This window comes from Neodiprion virginianus, chromosome 1 (assembly GCF_021901495.1).
Source record: "Neodiprion virginianus isolate iyNeoVirg1 chromosome 1, iyNeoVirg1.1, whole genome shotgun sequence".
Classification (NCBI taxonomy): Eukaryota; Metazoa; Arthropoda; class Insecta; order Hymenoptera; family Diprionidae; genus Neodiprion; species Neodiprion virginianus.
In genome coordinates, this window is record NC_060877.1 from 34,287,333 (window position 1) to 34,306,129 (window position 18,797).

Below are 18,797 nucleotides of genomic sequence, written 5' to 3' on the forward strand. Positions count from 1 at the left end.
GCGACGTCGAGACGATAAAGTTTCGTTTCGAAAGCAAGGCGATCGGGAATGATTTGGTACAAGCGAACTTGGAGGAATCTCTGAACGACAAACCGGCGTTGTGCGTCCAAGGCTTCCTACGTCCTGAGAAAAGTGCCTGTTTTTTCGAGGAGGGGAAGAAATTTTTTAAAGGGTGAAACTGCCTGTGCCGATTGAGAGAAATCCAAGTATGAAAGAGTCGAGTGATGATTATCGCGGAAGCAAAGGTACAGTCGAGAATCACGCCGACGAGTCGCGAAGTGAAATTTTGAACCCTGACATGAATTTCGGACCTTTTGTCACGTCGAAAACCGTGGCGAAGTAGAACGAAGTAACGGCAATGCCGAGAGGAATTATTTATCATACACCGGATATTGAATTGATCGTCGTTCGCATCGATAGGCAAGAAACCTCCAACGCGCAATTGTCAATCTTCAATTTATCTTGTTTGATTAGTTTTAATTGAATAATACGTATTGAACTGCTGCAGTCGGATATAAAGGCGTGAGAAAATTGGCTACGTAAATTGAACGCCGACGACTGGTACGGATACAGACATTAACCCATCAGTGTGTACGGTATACAGTCCCCAATACCAAAGTTCTTCACACTGTGTTGGACTGACGCGAGGGGGCAACCTGTTCTTACGGAACGCCGAAGAGAGACCCGCGATACGGTTTTTGAAAACAGGGGTTGACAAAAAGCGCGCGTTGTTGCTAATTGCTTGGATGACAAGTTGCGCGGACTCTCAAGTGGGGGGAAAAAGTCAAGATGAACAATTGATCGGAAGCGAGGGGATCGACGGACGGAAAATAAGAAGAACCGAAAGAAGCTGCTACTTTTTAGACGAAAGTCGAACGCGCCGGCGCAGCTAGCGAGGCGTAAAACCGAAGTGAAAATTGAACCGCGGGAAATATTATCCGACAGTGAGGAGCTGATAACGAGCATCATCGTGTCCGGCAAACATGGTGGAATAACGGTGAACGGTGTATGCGAAATACACGATGGAGCGATTCTACAGGGTGATTATGAAATCGAGACCGAAATTTATGATCTGCTACGTCAGTTTTGAAAGTGAAAACGGTTGAGCGAAAAATCCCGTCTCGGGACTGTTTTTCTTTTTATTAAATTGTGCAAAAAGCTGAACTCCGGAGCGCTGTGCAACTGTATAAACTACATTCGATATTCAGTGCGTACAGTGCCGTTCGAGTGTCCAGTGATTTCAATCAATCTCATACGCAATATCTTCGCGCCTCTGATACTATATTTGATATTTAACCGACGGTGAAGGATCTGCGCGCGCCTGCTTCCTTTGCAGCTTCTTTTACCCAAGGTGAGGAGACCAGAAACAACACTGAAAAAGTTATTTTAAACTCTCTTGGATAAGTCGTAGTTACACTTGCAGTATGAGTTTATCGAAATTTTCAATTTGGAAACCGCTGAGTTTCGACACGCGACGAAAACGTTGCGGATATAAATTGGAATCCAAACCTTTTCGATACAAGTGCTTATCGAAATATTCTATTATCTATCCGTGTTAGGTTTCTGCAAAAAACGCATAAATCTGCTTTTACCCTTTACGCAAAATTTGTGTTTCAAATGGCAAATCCTAAATCACGCACCTCGCAGCTTCGAGATTCCCGAATCGCCAAAATTATAGCAGAACTGATGGAATGAGCGAATTTCGCCAACGAATGACGAGATGCACGCATAACTCGACTCGACGACGATATCCTCTTCAGACTGCACAAGAGGCCTCAATTTCATACCGATCCATTCGCCGCGGGTAGGCGATGTGTACCAACGTACATCGGAAGCTCTTCCTTCGTCCTCGTCCTCGTTAGTGCGAAATAAAATAGCCCTGTGGGAACTTTGATGAGTCGTTGATGCAACGCGCCACTAACACAAGGCCGAACCTAATCGGGACGAAACACTGTCACTGCCAAAGTCGCGTGTCCAGTTCCTCCAGCTGACTATAATAATTCTAGTAAAATGTCCAAATGCAAATACAACTTTTGACAAGATGATTTAGAATTTCAAACTTCGATGGATCATTGGCGAGGTTTCCACGGTCGTGAAAAATCGAAACATTCATCAATCAATGACTCTTCTTGACTGTAAACACCGAATTTATAATGATCGTAGAGGTTTGAGATCATTATTGGTATTCCAATTCTTACCCGATCGCCCCCTTTTTCAATCCATTTATCCATCGTTCTTGTCTCCAACTATTCCCCGACTTGGAGTTCGACCTATCAAGCCTTTCGACACCGTGTCGGTTTTAGTATTATACAATTTCAACACCCCGTAGGTAATCTGCTTCTGGTGGGTCTATTAGCGTCCGTACGCCGTATGAAAATTGGCCAGCGTCGACACGGTGCGAAGGTCGCCAATGGATAGGTAATAAAAAAAAATTAAAACATATCATATAGATATACGTATATATCGATATAAACCCTCGGCTATACAGCCGGCACGATTTCACGCCAACAAATAAGCCGAGGTTAGGCTCAGGAGAGTTCGTTGCCTGTTGTTTGTCGTAGGCATGATACAACTTTTTCAGCCGTTTACTTTTTTACCTTAGATTTCGGTTTTTCTCATAATATTCTTATTTTGTTTTTAACCGTATATTCGTACACATAGGTGTATCGGTGTGAAAAGAGGAAACTTCGTACCAACTATCGTTTACTGGTTCTTCGATTTTTCCAATATTCGTCTGGCGATAATTCGCGTCATTTGAACGCTTTTTTAAAAGTATATAATCAGGCGTGTGCACGTTTAAAACGACACATAACACACTGTAAGATGTATATTCGGAGAAGCTCTGCAAGGTGAGGCATAACTTCGAAGAAATTTCAAAACTATGATAGCGCACACATTCGTCACGTTCAAATTTTCAGTTTCCGGTTTGCGTGTACCGAATGACTGTACCCTTAGGTACCCACTTCCCGTGCGTTGCGGTTACCTGTCCGTTCGAAAAATAGATCACGGCTGACCCAGTTTGATAAGATTGGCCGTGGGACATCGTTTTTCTATTTATACAGACCATTCTTATTACGAGTATAAGAGATAAGTCGTCGAACATTTCTAAAAATAAATAATTAGAACGAAAACACATTGGGGAAAAGTTGGAATGACAAGTGATGTGAAATCACCGAATAATTATATCTATACCTGGTTCCTCTTTCTCATCTTTAACCGTGGCAATTCCAACGAAATCGAAATAATAGAGAACAGATAATTGACAATTGGCCTTCCGAGTTTCGATTCTTTAACTTCTTCAAAGAGTGTAAAACACGCCTTTTTCTTCTTCGCAAATTCTTACACCGCTATAAAACGTTTCCTGATAGCGAACAAGCGGGCAAAGATTTTCATTCACACAACAGTTGCATTTACAATTGTATCGACGTTTCGTAGCCGTGTAATGTACTAGACGCGTATGGCGTAGACGACACGAATGGAAACGTACGTTATTATTAACGTCCGACAAAAATACATCGAGAATTTTATAATAGGACGGGGCGCCTCTTTCAAATAGACACAATTTATATACCAAGAAGGTATATTGCCATTAATTATACCCAAGCCGCAATGCCACGAGGTTCTTAGTTCATATACCGAGTAACATTTAGGCATGTGGGTATAGATCATATACATCGGGTACGTGTACCGATATAGCCGGCATCTCAACGACTCATTGTCAGCCGGATGCAAGCGTCATTCTTTCGTTTCTTCAACCGCCGATCTTAATGCTTCGACAAACCGGCATTCCCGTCGACGCGGAATTCCGCCACGATTTAAGCCCACATTCCGTGTGGTTAGGGAGATGGGTAAAATAAAAAGTATAAATGAGAAAAAATAAAAATACAAATACGAATAAGGTAGAGAAAAGGGCAATTTTCATTCCCTCGAACAAGCTTCAGCTCTCAAATTTAGTACGAGAGGTTGGAAATTATTTGTTACACTTGAGATTTAGAATTTCTTTTCCTGTAATTTTCTGGTAATTTAAAGTCAAATTATCACTCTTGTTTATTTTTTACCATTTACACCGATGACAAAAATTTTTAATTCGAGCAACTAGCTGTTGGTAGGCTTGAAATTTTCCAAACAATTTATTACTTGAAACATTTGTAAAAGCTTGTAGCCCGCACAACGGAATTATAGACAAATGTGAGAAATGGATCGTTATCTTTGAAATTGGTTGTAATTACTAACCGTCAGCACGTGTATAATTACAATGCGAAATGTGCAATATTGACAGACAGATATACGCATATCTATGATCTACAAGACACGTTTCCATTCATTCCACCGTCACAGGTGAGCTTGGCTTCAAGGTGCATTCATCTATTCTTGTAAACGTAGAGCATTATATTACATAATAGAATGGTCGGTCAATTTGTCCAGAGAATTCTGTTTAAATGGAATATCACAGACCGATGTAGCAACTGACGCAGATATATGACGAAAGAAAAGATGAAGCCAAATTGTTACGTTAAAAAATACGAGTCACTCGATACTGTAATATTCGGCGAGAAAAATTAAACGAACAAAGGCAGGAAATAAAAGGAAACGAAAGGAAGACGCGAAAGAAAATAAATAAACGAAACATAAGTGTCGTCAACTCTTGGCGCCACGTTTTTTCGTCACGGTATAAATACTTTTTTGCATAAAATTCTCTCGACAACATGTTAATTCTGTCTTTACGCGCTTCGTTTCATAAAGTCAAGTGTAACTAAAGGTTCGTTTCGGAATTTCAATAACTCTAATGATGAGAAATTTGATTTACCAGTGAAAATGCACAACGTCAAGTAATTGGGAACGTAACGGGTAAATTGTGACGATGAAGGTGAACAAAAATTTGCGTTTTTTAAATTCTTACGTCATCTTGTTTTGCTCCGATCAATGTCATAGACCAGAAGTTCGGAAACTTGTTCCAAACCGCAAAACGGCGCTTGAGATGAAAAGGAAAAACCTTAGCACAAAATAACAAATACTTCAGTGGCGCCAAGAATTTGTCATGTAAATAAAATAACGAGGAGGAAAAACCGTCGATAATGATAAATCATGGGTAATTGAAACCAGGGTACGGAGAACAGTTAGGCAATATCTGTCATCCTCAGAGCTCGAATCAAGGCAACTTTTATTATATTGCGATAGGCGGCGTGGCGAGATTAGAAAAAAAAAAAAGAAAAAAAAAAAAACGTACGTATACGAAAATTGATCTTGAATCAGAGCAAAATAGGGAAAATTGATTATTCCCAGATGTGCAAAACGCGACTAAGTTACAACACGCTTGCCAAATCGAAACAAGTTACTTTTAACGACAGAATTATCTATGCGTGGCTATACTTATTTTCACATGCTTGAAACTCTAGTTTTTGGCGCAGGTGTGCAAAACATTACGACGAACGGATTTTCCCGTCAATATTTTTCTTTTTTTTTTTTATTCTTCTTTTTTTTTTATCATTTGTTTTTTCTTCATCTCCATCTCTCCATTTCGTTTTGAGGTCTGGACGTGCACAGTTTCTTAATAACTGCAGACGTCCAACCAACGGCCAAAATTTTGCTTACAATTTTTTTGCGACACAATATCGAGTGGTAAAAAGTGATAAGTTACGTCAAAATCAAGGCGGCGTTTGGCCGGATAAGATAAGAGAGACGGAAATTGAGTGTTTCTCGAATACCTATATATACATGTATGTATATATATATACACATATATATATATATATGTATATGTACAAAGGTACAGAGTTATTTTCTATCGGCTATTTTCCATATTTGAAAAACACTCCAATTAACCTCACAACATCCGACAAATTCCTCGGTATAGAGAGAAACGTTATACTCAAGGTTTTACTTCGGTAAAAAAAGAGAGGAAGAAAAAAAATGAAATAGTAATTACACAAAAAAAAAAGCGAAGGAAAAAAATCACCGTCCGCAAACAGCAGCTTTCCACAATTCTCAGCAAAGCGATATATCGGAATCGCTAAGCGACGCTCGTACTACATATGACGTCACCATTAAATCAATGAGGCAATTATATATACAAACGCGACGGTTATTTAAAGCTCTTAGAAAATAACAGCGTCCATCTATTATTGGCATGTATAAAGAATAATTGAATCATTACAATTTCCTTTCTGGCTTTAACTTTTCCGCGTAGTATTTATACCGAGAATCGAGACTTGGAAATGGCGCCAATCTAATCACTATGAGATTGCGAATTTTGTGAAAGGAGTTTCTCACGATTCTACGAGGTTTTTTCGCGAATGACGTCAGATTTCACGCACGACAAGTTACCGAGACTTTTACGTGCGAGATTCTTCACTATCGAATCGGTAAATAACCGAAATCGCACAAGTGTAACAAGTACATGTCACGGTATCGAAGACTCGGCGAACGAAGGTGAATATTTCGGCAAAACATATTCGCCGAGAGTTGCGATTCATTCGTTTTCATCAGCTCGAGTGCACGATTAATTCACGGTCGCCGCATTAATCCCGAATCGACATCGGCCGATCGGCGGGGTGACCGAATCCGAGTGAAAAATGACATCGGCTAAGAGAGCGAAAGAAACGAGAGCCCGGGCAGCGGGGCGGAATTATAAATAATCAAGGGTACGGAAAAGAGGGATCGGAGAGAGAAGCGTAGAAATCGGCGAAGCCGAATGCCTGGGGACAATCAATCGGCCGAAATTTGGAGACCTCCGGGTCACGTGACTCGATCCTTTCTATCGGTGTCCGAGGATCAGGGTCCCTGAGGTTACGGCGAAACGGAGCGGACAGGATCCCTGCAGCATCCGAGAGGCAAAACTGGGCTCGACATCGTTCCCCGTCAAGGAATGGACCACCGGCTGCCGGGTCTTTGACGCATTGGAAAGAAGGACGAATTTCACGGAGCTTCGTCCGTCCGTATAAGTCGAAGGACCGACACGTCACGTCGCTCTTCCCTGAACCCGAAAATTTCCTTGGATCCAGGAATGCGATCGGTTCTTTTCACCCCTCGCCCCCGACTCGCTCTTCTTTTATTAGAGCTTAGCCCGCCGTCTGCGTGAGAATAACCAAAGCAGCGAACCAGATGAGCTAATTTCGGCCGCAGATGTACTCCACGGCATGGCCAGGGTTTCCCCAAAGGTCAATGAGCAATGCAATAAATTACAACTAGATTTCCGAACCAGAAACGTGACGCGCGATATTTAAGTTGAATTTGTTATACGTAGTTTGCCGCACGTATGTAAGTAACTGTACCCAATTCGACCGGATATCCGGTCGATGATCAATATTTTTCAATAAATTTGACGAACGTCGGCCGGTTTCCCGGGAATCGCGAAATTTTCATTTATTCATGATAAACTCGTACAACCAATCGCCGAATCGATTGTACCACGAGTCTAATTATCGCGTAACAAATATTAAGATCAGACCTGCACGAATTACCTACGACGATCTCACGGTGAATGAACCGCTTTCAAAGTTGCTACCTTACATATCTTTTACACTAAATAAAAAAAATAAATAAAATAAATAAAAACCAGCAGCCTTTCAGAGTCGTTAAAAGATATTCTAGACGCAGCTCTCACGCTTATAAAGCGGTAATACAAAATTAAACTTTCAAGTTTCGTAGCTCTAGTGCCCGATGATTGAGAGAGATTTTAAGCCGTTCCGATAATTCTGTCGAAACTTTCAAACCGATCTATATAAATGATTTATAAACGTCGAATGTTTGCCGAATTACCGGCTGATTCGCGGAACGATTTTTCTCATGTTTCTGCATGTGTTATGAATAGTTACGTATACATTTCCGGTATACCGTGAAACGCCGAAGCAGCGCGTGCGGAGAAAATTTACCGTATATTTTGCTTCTAAAAATCCGTAATACAACAAGCTCAACAAGTTTCATCGAAGATAGAAAAATCCTAGAAAAATAAAAAGAGATTGAAAAAAGAAAAGCTAAAAACAAAATCCTCGATACTTTCGGACTCTTTGCGATCGTTCGATTTTCGACTTATAACGCCTCACGGAAGTGCGTGTGTAACGGAATATTCTGCGATTGTATGCAATAACGTATAACGTTGAGGAACCACGCATACACCTTCGACGAACGCGCGTTTAACTTAAGAATTTGAACTTTCTCTCCGACCAACCGACCGCGCTATAACGTATATCATGCACTCGGGAGATACGTGCAAAAACGCCAGCCTTCGCTACCACCTTCCAGGTACCACGACGATCTGTGGCGGCATGCGGCAGGCTGACGATCCGTCTTTACAGATTTGCGTCATTCTGCAGCGGAACGGATAATTGGAACGGCCGGGCGCGAGCGAAACGGACGCCGGCCGGGGCGGGGGGGGGGGGTCTATCTAGATTCCGTAAAGCGAAACTTTCGGGTAGGGGAAATTCACGGAAAGGTACGCGATTTTCCGGAAAAGAAAAAAAAAATATGCTCAAGAAGGTGGGCGAGCATTTCCATTAATCGGATTTAACTCAAGGTATTTCACCGAGACTGCTGTTTTCTTTTCTTTCTTTTTTGACAGAATAGCGACAATGACGCAATCGCAGTCCAAGCTTGCACCGTTGTAAACGAATGAATATCGAGGGAGAGAGAGAGAGAGTAAAAAATCGATCAGAGAATTGAAATAAGTTATAATGATAATCGATTTTATGAGGTACGTGAGGTAGGGTCAATTTTTATAAAAATTTGTGAAGTGTTTCGAAAAAATCCCGTAGATATTTGAAACTGCGGGGTATGGAAGGAGAATGAAGAAAAATTGGAAGAAAATCGGTAGAATATAATGTAAAATGTATTATAGGAAAGTCGAGAGAGACGGTAATAAATTAGCCGTGTGTATATAACGCGTGAGAAATGTATATATATTTATATATATATATATATGTGTGTGTGCGCGCGCGAGTGTGTGCATAAGTTTGTCTTCGGTCGACTAGCGGAGTCGCGCCTATTAATTACCGATTCGGAAGAGAGGAAAAAAGTAAATAAATAAAAATAAGAAGAAAAGGGAAATATAAGAGGAAGAGGCAGAGGGAGAAGACGAAGGCGAGTAAAAAGGAAGAAGTGGTAGAGGGAAAAAAAAAAAGTAACAATCGTTAACAATAATATACGAACGGTTGAGGGAGTGGGGGGACCGCGAGCTCTGATTGGACGACAGCTCAGCCATATTCCAAGCAGCGCGCACCCAGCGCGGCAATGTTGGCTATACTTCCACAAGACGCACATCTCCGACCCAGCATCCAAATAATCGCTACTTAATTGTCAATCCTTAACCGATCCGCAAAGGAGGGAAAAAATATCGTTGGTTGAGAAAATATTAAACGACTTTGAGAAGACGAGCCGTACGTACGAGTCCCGTTAGAGACAATATTCTGCAGCTGCTGATTGTTTTTATCACCGCACATCATCACGTGTACGTAATATAATCATTCGATCGACGACGTATCGCGGATAATAATTCTTTCAATTATACGGTAAACGTATAATATCGATTCTCAAAGTGTCGGTGAAGTGAATTTATTTTATAAATTTTTCCTCGTCCGGTAACAGTTGTATTTGTATTATTCTTTTTCTTTGTTATTTTCACTCGTTTTATTGGATATTTGAATTTATTTGTGAGATCGCGGCCGATAGATCCGAGTGAAATTTTCGAACGATTGTCTCATCCAGTTTACTCGCCGATTCACGCACTGTATAATTCGAAGATATCTAAAGAGAGAAACGATATATATCCATCACCTGCAGTGAAATCCGAACTCTGACGAGTCGCAAGTGCGGAGAGGGAAGATAATCGAAGAAACACGCGACGCTAGACGGAGAAAACGTAAGTTGATTCAAGTTTAAAACTGATATGGTAAACATCGTTAACGATCCACGTGCGGTTGATATTTGAAGCTCGAGTGAAATTTGGCGGGAAGTAAAACGACGGGTGAACGAGATTCGGTCTCGAATCCGTCGCGGCTCGAGCAACTTGACAGCTGACAACGAGCCGAAAATCAGTAAGGATCGTACGAATAAGTTAAAAATTTTTGTCACTCGGTGAAAATTGCTCTTCGAATATCATCGAAAAAGTTGTATAATTTTATCGGCGAGTCTTCGGTTCACGCCTGATTCCCGAATCGTCGTATCTGTGATAATTCACGTGGCGTGGGAGACAAGGCTGCGGAGAATTCTACCGCGTCCGTCACACGCGTCTCTTTTAAACCCCGACGACATGTGACACAACGCATCGAGAATATCGGGTGCCAGGCAGCGTCTACGCCGCCTGAATGCGCGTCGATTCCGCGTGCGGAATACGAATTGAAACCCTTTGGGAAAGCACTTGAATAATCGTAGAAGATTTCGAGTTTAGCTTCGCGTGATTGAACACGGGAACTTTGGATTTGAAAATCTCGCAGTGTGTTCGACCTTTCGATTCTCGATTGACAATGAGGAAAGATCTCTAACGCCTTGGTAAGTGGTTCCGTTTTGTCGTTGGAAAATTTTTTTACTTAGGCACACGTGTCGTGATTCTGAGACAAAAGCGGCGCCGATATGGAATTTCGAGAAAACGATAACGAGCACGTCGTTTGGGTAGCCTGATGGTGAAAAAAATAAATTAACATAAACACATTCCTCCGACACGCGATTCATAAAACACTGTCTTGAAGATTAGGTACGAAGCGGCGGAAAGGAACGAGAGGAGTTTAACTGGGAGGGAAAACTTGCGGATGAAATTACGCAGTTAATACGCAAAATTAAGCCCTTCGCCCCTCTTCTTTACATTAAATGTGTAATACTGGGATCAAATCGGTGAAAAACACTGAGATATAATACAACTTCGTTATACATACACCCACACATTTATAAAGCATATAGGGTCACTGGCGTTATTGCAGGGTGGGGGTTTTTCGGTAAAAATAGAACCGATGGTGTTGGATGACACTCCCATGGGACCCAACTAACCTCACCGCCGTAAAACCACCGAGAGATCTCCACTCCCGTCAAACTGTGTCACGCGTCGTTAATTTTTATCCTCGATTTAAAAATTGCGCATTTTTTTTTTTTTTTTTTTCTTCAACAAACTCTTTTTAAAGAATTTTAACACAGATCGTATAGATTGTAGACGATGATGCGGAGAGCTATCTCGTGAATTGAATGAGAACAGAAATGGATAAAAAAAAAAAGAGGAACTAGAACGAACGGACAGAGATAAACAAGTAGAAAGAGAGAGAAAGAAAGAAAGCGAGCACGCTGTTGCAGAAGCTAAAAATATTTCTGCCGACTAGTCCTTTTTTATCAGACAACGTGCATCAATTGCGTCACGAAGATCAGTGCAGTACATATATATATATATATATATACCTTGCGTCATCCCTCTTTTACTGCAGGGTTCGCACAGAAAAAATTCGGCGAACCCCGCCTTTAAATTCCGCAGCTGTGCGTAAAATGTATATATATAGATATATATTCAGTAATGCACTTTCATTCATTGCATTTTCCCCAAAAACACGTCATCGCGCATATATTGCTCACGATTTTCTTTGACGGCCGCGCAATCAGACGCAGGTAAGAAAACAAAAACGTGAAAAATTGAAAATGTACTGAACATCGGGTAAAAGTGAGAAAAAAAAAAAAAAAATAGAGAAAACCGTTTGAAACATACCATTTTCCTATTTCTTACATACGTTACACTGACAATGAGAAAAATTTCATTTTCTTAAATATACCTGTGACAATAGTGACAGATGTTTATTGCAACAGTATAGATTGTAATAAATTTTAATGGGTAAAAATCCAAGCGTATAATTAAGATCCATTAAATCTTGATAACAAAGTTACAATGAAAAAAAAAAAAAAGAAACTTTCGTCGGTGTACGCGGGTTGCCGAGCCTCTCGGCGGAGCCTTGCCTCACATGTAGCGTGTCACTTATAACCACCTGTGGCACTCTGACTCGACGAGAACTCGAGTCATCCGGCTTTCGTTTCGACGGAACAAACCGTCCATTTCTTATCCGGGGCTTAGGAACGATTTACGTTGGGCTAAGGTCCGAATTTCCTCCCCTCCAGCCCCTCCAGCGATCTCATAACGAGACAGGACTGTTTTTTGGGTATACCGTCAGGATAATTAAAAAAAAGAGCTTTGCTGTAAATGCACCTGTCCTACAGGTATTTATTTGTCTCTTATAACAATCGGCAGCGGACGAGTTGTCTCAAAGTTTCTCCTACACGCGCGGTAGACGAGAAATCGTTATTTATCTCTCGTTTTACGGCTTGGCTTTTTCGTGTTCCACAGTCAGTCTCTCCCTCCCCCTGATACGGAGTAAGATCTATATCTCGTTGAGGCGGGCATAACTCTCACGTTCGCACCCGCGGTTGTAACTATTATTTCGGAAAGCGCGGGTAAAGAAGCGAAGATAACTAAAATAGTACAAAGGGGGTTCGGGGCCACGCGGTGGCTAGAAGATACCAAGAGCACACGATATCGCCTCTCTCTCTCTCTCTCTCTCTCTCTCTCTCTCTCTCTCTCTCTCTCTGTCTCTACACACGCGCGCGATACTTCGTTAGTGTAATAGAACCTAAGAAGCATAAGAGCCGTCTGACTGCAGCTACGAGGAGGAGGGCAAAGGAGCTAAGAAGCTCCGAAAATATCCGTAGAGTCTTACAAGTGTTCTAGGAACTACGGCTCCCAGCCTTTCTTTTCCCTCTCTCTCTCTCTCTTCCCCTCTCTTGGTCCAACGGACTGACGGGCTGACGAGCCGAAATGGTCGGGGGGTCCGTCTTAATTATTTCTCGAAATAACCGAACGCATAAGGGGGGGGGGGGGGGGGGGGACGAGAAAGGGGGCGGGTCACGCCCTCGTCAAGCCTCCTTTTCCGTTTTTTCATAGCCAAAAACCGGCAGACCGTGATCTCGTATCTACTACTCCGTATCTCGGCAGGATCGGTCCCAAATCTTGAGTGCGGACGTACGGGCCTCAGGCCTGCACACAGTGCCAGGGACTTTCGTCGCTCGCGCTTTCATTCGATCGAATGGATTTCAAGAAGAAGAGAGAAAGAGGATTGATTTAATGTGGGTGAAAATGAAATTTGAAATAAACTATAAGGCGTGGGGAAATCCGTAGGAGAAAAAAAAAAAAAAAAAACGAAATTGGACCTTACAATGAAAGTTTCGCGAACAACAAATCTATAAACTCAAACGATACGGTGCAGTATACTCTAAATTTAATATGCATGTACGTTATACATAGAAATTTTCTAATGAAAGCTTGGAAAAACTGCGCCTTACGGTTCTTGTGAAGTCTTAGAGTTTCCGTTTCGTGGCCAACTTCCGTCATCACAAATTGGCAATATGCTACGTCGACGAGCCGCCTTACACCGTGTAAACCCCAGATAGAAGCGAATGGCAGGTTTAATCTTGAAAAGAAAATGCGCCCTGCGTGGTGAATTTCTAAGTTTTTCTTTCTACGAATTTTCATGTTGCCGAGGTGATTCAGAGTCTCGTTTATACGTCACGTGTGCTCCGCCCTTATTGCTCTATCTTTTTCGGGCCCGCAGATGCCGGACCGTCTGATTAATTAATTCAATTCAACTGTCCGCAGCGCGGTTCGAAGCTCTGGCTATCCTCAATTTCATTATACACAATAATCTCCTTCGACGCTAAAACGTTCTTTGCCTCGCCACTGAAATCACCCCCATAACCTTGTACCTACTCGTTCACGGTCTGGCCCATTAGCGCGAAATTTATACGGTGTGAAAGAATCTTCTACTTTTTTTTCTTCAACTCTTCGAAATTGATACAGAGATGTTTTATCCTGCAATCCGATTTATGCTTCTGTAACCGTCTCAACGTCGGGGGTTTAAAATCTCGATCAGATCCGTTGCGCCGGTTCGATTACAGCGACCGGAGTTCAACTTACATGCGAAACCAGAAATCGGGATTGTTTGGTTTCACAGAAAAATTCTTCATAAAAATCTAAAAACGCAAAGCATCCGCCAATTCTAAATCTCACGCCAACTTCACGATCAGTTTCCAGCAACACTTACTCCGAATCACGGGGCGAGTGTCCAGGTTCTATAACGCGGTAAGTACGTGAGTTAGTCTCGAGGCTGGAAACGAGCTTCAAGGCTTAGACTTTTCCTTGTACGTACGTCCCACCTTCGACAAGTGGCGCGGCATTCTTCCGGCGATACGCCGTTTAAAATGTCTTTCAAGAATTCCAAACTAGCCAAAATCTCCGAGTGATAACTCGAGGTCGGCGGCTGATAACCGACCGACTCTCCGCTCGCTTTGCCAGAGCTCATTTGTACCGTTCCTACGGACAGTTAGTTAAAGCGGGCCAAAGCTTGTAACGAATATCATTTTATGACTGTCCAAAAGTCAGACACCCGGTGTGAATGGCCTTGCCAACTCGGGATAGACAATGAGAAATGTTATCGTTAATTTGAGAATGAAATAACGGGTCATTACGGTGGTTCACACTGTTCGGTAATACATCCGCCGCACTCGACGTTGTCCGCAGTTCACGCACGGAGGATACCTAATAGTAACACTTTTCAGACGTTGAACCGAGACAGGTTCGTTAGAAAAGACAGCAGCTTTCCCAGGTTCACCCTCAATCGCTTATCGCCAAGCGAAGTTCGATCGATCGATCGATCAAAGTCACCACTCGTCGGTGATTTCAATGTATGGTACCTTGAATAAAATTCGCGACAGTAGGTACAGTTCAATTCACGGTACAGCGATCCCCGAAGCCCTTTACGCTTGGCTAGCCAAACTGCAACAGCGTTTCCGAGCGACTCTCACTTTTACTTTGCATATTCATGCAGTCAGCGTATATTCCACGACTCTGCTGTCCCGCCATGACGGTAAAACCAGGATGAAAAATCACCTCGACATTTCGTTGTGACACGTATATCCCTACAGATTCTTATTCATGGGCAGGCAATGAGGCGGCATGTGGGTTTAGGTATACGTGGACTCATGAAAGTCAGTATTCCGTACGTACCCGCGACTACCGCCTTGACCTTAAAGTTGGATTACTCAACCGAAACCTATGCACAGCTGCTGGAGCCAGGGCCTTTTACAATTAGTTGTACTACGGAGGAAAGAAAGCCCAGCGAGACCTTATCGAAAACTGACATCGGACTTTTGTATCGCCGTTAAGGATTGCAATGTCCAGCCTTCCAAGTTTCCGCCCGAATTCGTTTTGCGTACTTCACGTGCCGTGTCGGCGTATTTGGAATCATTCGGTTAAAGATATCGTTTATTGTTATATCACGTTGCGTATATTTTCACTTTACCAACTTTAATTTACGGCATTGATCCGCGGTCGTGACTTTGTTGCACAAAAAATATGGAAAAACTGACCTCGAGGATCGATTTCGAGGACTTTGAATGAAGGCTCAAGCCCCAAGGGGTCAACGACTGTGCGGCATGTGAGCTACGAACGTTATCGCGGTATTGAATGACGGAAACATATTTGTGACCGTGTAATTCTGTCCATGAGCTATAATGAATTATGCAACCGGTACGCTGTTTGTTAATTTGATATATTTATTTATACATTCGCTGCAATATATAACCTGTGAGACAAGAGAGAGGGACTTGAATCCTGCTCGTTTGTAATACGCAGCCTGCAGCGTAGCCGTTTCAAGCCGCGAGAGATAAGAACATACTTTTGTCGTATACATAATACACACAGCATGCCGTACACGCGTTATAAAAACTATACAGGGACACGTCAATTGGCACTAATTTCAAACAGTTGAAGTTTAAGACGAGTGTGTGTATTTTCAGACGTGCAGTTGGCTAATTAAAAGGGCGTTATTCTTCTGGTTAAATTGAACGCGTCTGACTACGCTCTCTCCCTCTCTTTGTCTCTCTCTCTCCCTCTGGCGAGTTATTTCAATTTCAAAGTTAAAAATTACCAATACAACGCCACGAGGCTCTCGAACCTTCTACTTCACACGTTGCCATTGGACCTGGCTTCATGGGAATCGCGACAAAGTCAAAATGATCATTCTTTTATTTTACATTCATATCCGATGAATCCTTGGTTGGGATCGACTGTAATTAATGCATTGACCGTATTGATCAAGACTGTAATCTCTGTCGGCCTCACTTGGTGTTCTTGTGGACAGAAAAATTTGAAATGAAAAATGAAATGAGTGTAAAGAAAAATGTTTATCAAGCCACTCGGAGTCGAGTATAATATATCGCGCCTTAAACTCCGTAAACCCAATGACAAATGGTCGCACTGTGCGGCTACTGTGTGAAACTTTTGGTTAATATGCGTAGTCGTTTAAACCCGAATGATAATTCCCCTGAGGTTACGTCTTCAAGAGGTTCACCAGCGTCTCGGGAAAACGAGTGCAGCTTCAAGTCGAATAATAGTTTACATGCTCGCTCGAATTAACAGACAGCATCGCAACGCCGTAGACCGTTATATAAATATTTTGACGCCAAATTGTTTAACGCACCGTTTAAATTCGAGTACCAAACGCGAGACTTTACCGATGTTCTTAAATACGATTTGCAACCAAAAGATCGGATCCGGTTTATTATTCGGACGGCGCGAGGAATGCGGAAGTTATCTCGTTCATTGTAAGACGAGTGTGCCGGTTATTGACCTTTTTTGGTTGTATCTGTTTAAAAGTAAAGTCCTACTGTCCGACCCTCTAGCAATTGGTTCTAGTCATTGAGAAATTGAAAATTTGTGCCGTAAATTTATAATTCTAAAAAATAAAAGGTCAAATAACCGGGTCTAAACGTGTCACCAACCGATACACTTACTTCTCGCATCGCGATGAAAAACTGAACGTGGAAGAAAAATTGGTGAAAAATATTCGTAACTACTATTGGAATAATATAGAACCGACGATGAGGGAACGTAGATTCAGTAACAGGCCGCTCGCTCTCTGCAACACTCTAATATTTTTTCTCAAAGCTGGGACTCGATAATTAATATACGCGGTGTCGGAAGAGGACCGGTGGCCAGAAAGTAAGCAGATTATATTATTACAAAAGCCGAGTGTGAAAAAGTAAGGCGATTAAAATGTGGAGCAAGATAATTAGTGGAATATGATAAAATACCTACTCGATGCTCGCACGCGTTACGCTGGCATTCGTGGGCATAACGTGTAGCGTTGAACGCGCTTTTAATACAACCGTGAAACAAGACGGAAGATGGCGTCTGACCGAGAGTTCATTATTACGTCTTGTAACGCGAAGCCGTACGAGAGACGCCAAGCTGTCTGCCAGAACGAACCTCCTCTCCTCTCTTCCCCCACTCGAGAGCACAGAGGCAGGCCTTGTTGGATATAACTCGCTAACGCATCCTATACATCGCGCAAGCTAACTAGGGAATTCAATTTCACTCCGTCCACGTTTTAATCCCCAGCCAGAGGATAAGAGTTACGTTCATTAGGATTACGAATATACCTACGTGTGCAACGTTACGTACGTAGACGTATAGGTGTTTAGGTACTCACGTACGAGACAGAGGATCTTCTGTTGTACGCTCCGCTGGGTTGGAGACGAGGAAAATAAATGCATGGAAAACGATGACGTTTCACTTTTCAATCTTCCCGTCACTCCGCCATTTTTCACTCACTAAAAACTAACGACTAAACTCTCCGTCGTCCAGAGATTCCGCGAGGATAATCACAATCGGTAGAGTATCGTGCCAAGTGCGTTGATCGAAGAATCGCGCTCAACGATTCTCGAAACTCTTCCAGGATTTCTCGGAAACTGCGGTTATTTCGCCCACGGCACTCGTGGGAAAAATTTCTTTCCTCTCTTTCGCCATATCGTATTTTACACTGTTTACAGTCCCTCGAGCATCGTGTAAACATCGCGACAGCATCCGTTCCCTGTTCACAGCTGACACGTAATGGCGTAGGTATTATACCCTGAAATTTTTTACTTCCCTCCCTCCCCCTTGCCCTGAAGTGCAAAATTTTTCTTTCGACGATATAATACAAGCGGATCGGGTTTTTCTCGCCGATAATCCTCCCTCGTACACGTGTTTATTTTTCTTACTTTGGCAGATGAGTGCAACGCTGCGTCTTCTTGGAAGGTTGTGAACACAGGATGCAGAGATATACTCGGCGAATCAATATTATCTTAGACGCGAGGTGTAGGATTAGAGGCTTGTAAAAATTTCTACCGCAAATATTTCAGCGTTCGTATCATTGTGGGTACGCCTAATACTGCCTGAGAATAATTGAAACCCTGTAATACCAGACCGCGAACGATAAAAGTGTTTAAATACCCGGGCTCTCGTTGAGTGCGTATAAACACAGCTTGCTTTACATGTATACGGACTTATTCATAGTCGTCGTTACTTATTTTAACACCGTTTATATACGCGCTGAGTTCTTGAATTAACTTTCAACGAGCGGCACAGAGACTATGGTTATACCACGAGTAGAGGCGCACCTGTTGAACATTCCTTCACGGATATAGCTACAGAGAGCCAACTACGCGAATTACATGTGGCATATAGGATAAGCGGGTTACTCGTAAACGTATGCGTCTATGATTTACACACACACACACACACATCGATGAACCGAAACGCGACCGTGAAAACATTTCGTGATTCACATGCAATTGTATTCCATGGGCAATGCGTAATGCCAAACCAGAGTATCGGTTTCCTTTCTTTTATCTTTACCTTTTTCATTCGACGAACGAGATTCAAATTCAAATTCGGTGATCTATTCTCAAACGACATTAACTTACAAAACACTACTTAATTACTTAACAAATCTTAACCACGTTGT

The 18,797-nt window shown here is 42.3% G+C and overlaps 2 protein-coding genes across 4 annotated transcripts in view; one reads left to right on the forward strand and one right to left on the reverse strand.

Moving 5' to 3' along the window:
- Nucleotides 1-18,797, reverse strand: part of LOC124310391 (peroxisomal leader peptide-processing protease) — a 111,309-nt gene that overhangs the window by 75,844 nt on the left and 16,668 nt on the right. The gene's annotated exons all lie outside the window — the stretch shown is intronic.
- The window catches only part of LOC124310396 (ion transport peptide-like), a 42,374-nt gene that overhangs the window by 11,235 nt on the left and 12,342 nt on the right, over nucleotides 1-18,797 (forward strand). The window contains exon 1 of one of the 2 annotated variants that reach the window (XM_046774284.1): nucleotides 9,232-9,853. The exons of the other annotated variant lie outside the window; for it this stretch is intronic. The gene's annotated coding sequence lies outside the window, so the exon portion shown is untranslated. Of the gene's footprint in view, nucleotides 1-9,231; nucleotides 9,854-18,797 lie in introns of those variants that run through there. 2 annotated transcript variants of the gene reach the window in all.